The sequence below is a fragment of the Primulina tabacum genome, chromosome 2 (genome assembly GCF_025594145.1).
Source record: "Primulina tabacum isolate GXHZ01 chromosome 2, ASM2559414v2, whole genome shotgun sequence".
NCBI classification, from domain to species: Eukaryota; Viridiplantae; Streptophyta; class Magnoliopsida; order Lamiales; family Gesneriaceae; genus Primulina; species Primulina tabacum.
Window position 1 is genome coordinate 24677575 of NC_134551.1, and position 4042 is coordinate 24681616.

A 4042-nucleotide genomic window follows, 5' to 3' on the forward strand; every position below is an offset into this window, starting at 1 on the left:
AGGGAGGACCGCCATGCAAGCAGTGCAACAAATATCACTATGGAAAATGCATGTGGGGCACTTATAGATGCTTCGTATGCAAACAGGGGGGGCACAAGGCGGCAGATTGCCCTCAGAACAAGGATCCCACTACCGGCAGGGCATATGTGATGCATTTCGAGGAGGGTAAGGCGAAGCCAGATTCTACTTTGATCACAGGTAACACTTATATCTAAGTTTTATATGTTTACCGCCTTGATTACATGGATTTAATGCTTGATTGAGAATTTATTTTTGGGATTGATAACATAGAAGGAATTATGATGCATGCTCTATCTAGTTAGGAGGAAGAATTTAATGGTTTAATTTAAGAAACTTTAGGGACCCATTTTATTAACTGGTAAATTGAGGACTTAATTGCTAAAAATCAAGATTTTTGGCACTATTTTCGAAAATTCTGTGAATTTTTGGGGGATTAAATTCCAAAATGGAAAGGGTTATATTGAAAATTTCGAATAAGAGAAGGACCATTGTGTAATTTTGAACTTTGAGGGGGTTAATTTGAAATTTCGATTTTTCCAAGGTTGAATTTCGAATTTTGGGGAATGATGTTTGGGTTAATTCCGTTATTGTTCGAGGATTTTGGGTTAACTGCCGAAAAAAGATCCCTTAAGTTCAACTCTATTAGATTTGATGGTATGTTTTGTCGCAGGGAGGATATACATTGCAGGTGTAGCCACGCATGCATTGCTAGATTCAGGGGCTACGCATTCGTTTATATCTGAATCTTTTGTGAAACGACTAGAAATTATACCAGTAGCGATGGATTCAGGGTTCAGAGTATCGATTCCATCCGGGGATCAGATGTTTACATCCCGGATAGTGAGAGGATTGGAGCTTAAATTGCAAAAGAAGGCAGTACAGGCAGATCTGATAGTACTACCGTTGCCAGAGATTGACATCAGATTGGGTATGGAATGGCTATCTTCTCACGATGCAGTCATAGATTTTCGACAGAGGTCAGTTTCTGTCAGACCGCCTAGTGGGAAGCCGTTTGTTTTTGAGGCAGATAGACATCAGCAGATGCCGCACGTCATTTCCTGCATGTGTGTGAGGAAGCTCATCATGAGATGCTGCCAGGCGTTCTTAGCCAGCATCGTGTGTGATAGAGCCAGTCAGTCAGAGGTTAGAAGATGTGAATGTAGTCAGTGAGTTCTCCAGTGTGTTTCCCGAAGATGTTTCAGGAATTCCACTAGACGGAGAGGTGAACTTCTCTATAGAGCTCATGCCAGTGACATTGCCGATATCTAAGGCACCCTACCGATTAGCGCCTGCAGAGATGAAAGAGCTCAAGGATCAGATTGAAGATCTACAGGATTAGGGTTTCATTTGCCCTATTTTTTCTCCTTGGGGTGCGCCAGTGCTATTTGTTAAGAAGAAGGATGGCAGCATGCGACTGTGCATTGACTACCGAGAGATGAATAGGGTCACCGTTAAGAATAAGTATCCGTTGACTAGGATCAAGGACTTATTTGATCAGCTCCAGGGAGCCTCGGTGTTCTCCAAGATAGACCTTCGATCCGGATACCATCAGCTAAAGATGAGAGAGTCAGATGTGCATAAGACATCTTTCCGGATGCGTTATGGGCACTATGAGTTTTTGGTGATGCCCTTTGGTTTGATGAATGCGCCAGCGATTTTCATGAATCGCGTGTTTTAGCCATTCTTGGATCAGTTCGTCATAGTCTTCATTGACGATATTCTGATCTATTCGAAGAGCAGGGAGGAGCACAGTCATCATCTGAGGACAATATTGCAGACTCTACAGGATAGATGACTGTATGCCAAGTTTAGCAAGTGTGAGTTCTGGCTCGACAGGGTGGCATTCTTGGGCCATATTGTATCTCAGGATGGCATAGAGGTCGTCCCTAGCAAAGTAGAGGCAGTCAGAGATTGGCCAGTTCTTAAGAGCGTGACAGAGATCCGTAACTTCTTGGAATTGGCAGGTTACTTCAGGAAGTTCATCCAGGGCTTCTCTTCTATTGCGGTACCTATGACCGCCTTGACGAAGAAGAACGCCAAGTTTATCTGGGGATCTGAGTGTCAGGAGAGCTTTGATAGATTTAATCAGGCTTTGACCACTGCACCAGTTCTAGCTATGTCATCAGAGCAAAGAGAGTTTGTGGTTTATACAGATGCATCTAAGCTTGGGTTGGGCATAGTTCTGATGCAGTTGGACATAGTGATAGCCTATGCGTCCAGACAGCTGAAGGTTCATGAGAAGAATTATCCGACTCATGACCTTGAGCTAGTAGCAGTGGTATTTTCCCTGAAGATCTGGAGACACTATCTGTATGGGGAGAAGTTCAGGATTTTCACAGATCATAAGAGCCTGAAGTACTTCTTCACATAGAAGGAAGTGAATATGCGACAGAGGAGGTGGCTTGAGCTGGATAAGGATTATGATTGCGACATTAGCTACCATCCAGGTAAGGCCAATGTGGTGGCAGACGCTCTGAGCAGGTAGCACACTGTGATTGCCCATTTGTCAGTGCAGAGACCGCTATAGGCTGAGATTTAGAGATTTGAGCTTGCAGTTTATGTCAGGGGCGAGGCCCCGAATCTCGTTACTCTGACAGTATAGCCGACTCTTTGAGACAGAATCCTAGGGGTGTCAAAATGCGACACAACCCGTCAACCCGACACGACCCAACACAAAAAAAATCAGGTTTGGGTTGGGGTTTTTCGGGTTCGGGTTGGGTTGATACGGGTTAGTGCCATGTTAGGCGGGTTTCGGGTTGGGTCGCGGGTTGACCCGCGAACTTTTTTTTTTTGAAAATATTACTTATATTTTTATATATTGTATGCTTGAACAAAATTTATTGTATATTTATATGATAAATTTTCATCATTTAATATTTATCTTGCATATTTTTATTTTTTTTAACAATTTGTTATTTGATTTAGTAAATATACTTTTAATTTTCTATAATTAAACTTTCAAATTTAAATCGAAAATTTTGTTATTATGTGTTTAAATTAAAATATTATTTTTTATTTTTTTGAATTTTTTTCATTAATTTTTTTTAAAAAATAAATAAAATTCGGGTTAGACGGGTTGAGTCGGGTTATACGGGTTCGTGTTCGGGTTGGGGGTTTTCGGGTTGCTTCGGGTTCGGGTTGGGAAAAATAAAAAAAATTTCGCGGGTTGACCCGAAACCCGACCCAACCCACCCGATTGACACCCCTACAGAATCCGGATAGGGCAGACTTTTGACGAGCAGTTACAGAAGTGGAGAAAGAGGGACAAGGCTAAGGGCCAGAGATTGTATACATTATGTGTTCCATGTCTCCATTCTGCAGAAGTACATGTCTAATCCCTCGCATCTGGTTAACTATGAGCCATTTCATCTGAAACCGCATCTGTCATTCGAGGAGAAACCCTGAAGGATCGAGTGTGCTAGTGCCTTCGAAGGCATTTCAAACACTAAATTCTCCAATGATCTGCAATAGCTCGTGTTCTAAGAACGTTAACACCCATGAATTAAATCGAGTTTTGTTTTAAAACCAAGCGGAAGAAACTCGAAGTAATCCTTCGTGAAGAAGACTGTTATATTAGAAAACATTTTAACTTATGTAAACTGAATAACTGAAAAAGGGTATATTAGTTTTTGGATTCATCAGTTCAGTTATGGTGACAACTAAACTGACGGATACTCTAACTGATCCAAACAAATTTAAAACAGAAGTTAATCAGTTAAATACACGAGATATGTTTATGGATGTTCGGAGACTTCAACTGCTCCTACGTCACCCCTTCTACTACCTCAGGTTGGATCCACTAGAAGACTTTGATTCATACAAATATTTGTACAAACCCACTCAGCTAAGGACTTACCCACTGCTTAACTGAAGTCCTAGTCTAGACTGAAGGCAGCACCTTCCAGCCAACACTTCTTTTACGTCTATGTGAGAAAGACTACATACACAAGTTTAACGTCTTTGTGTAAGACTGTATTTGAGTGTTGGTGAGAGTGTTTGTGTGTGTGAGAACTGAACAAAT